The following is a 467-nucleotide window of genomic DNA, read 5'->3' on the forward strand; positions in this document are numbered from 1 at the left end:
GTATTTTCTCTACTGACAGATTTGACAGGAACCAGTTATTTAATTGGCCGTATTTGTTTGTTTTCGTTTTTAAGGGTTTTACGGCGCTTGCAACAAATTTAGGTTATATCAGTGCCAGTAAAAAGGAAGAAAATGGGATAGTAAAAAGTTATAGAATTACAATTAAAGCACCCTAGAAAAAGTAAGACAAAGGGGAATAGGAACAAATAGGGATCAGATGTAGATTCCAAGAACTTACCACCAATGTACTTAGCTTGAAATTGAAATCACCTATAAGTCTCATCCGGATACAAGTACAAAATCCAACAAAGAGGAATACACTCAGATGCTTACATTATACATTATAAATAACAAATATAATAATACATAACAGAGAGATGATTTACAAGGGAAAAAATATCATCTCCCAAAACAATAACTATGCATTTGACTGTTTCCCTCCCAGCCAGGGTCAGGACAAAACCAAG

Source organism: Berghia stephanieae, chromosome 14 (assembly GCF_034508935.2).
Source record: "Berghia stephanieae isolate SIO BIC M18660-M18661 chromosome 14, UCSD_Bste_1.3, whole genome shotgun sequence".
NCBI lineage: Eukaryota > Metazoa > Mollusca > Gastropoda > Nudibranchia > Aeolidiidae > Berghia > Berghia stephanieae.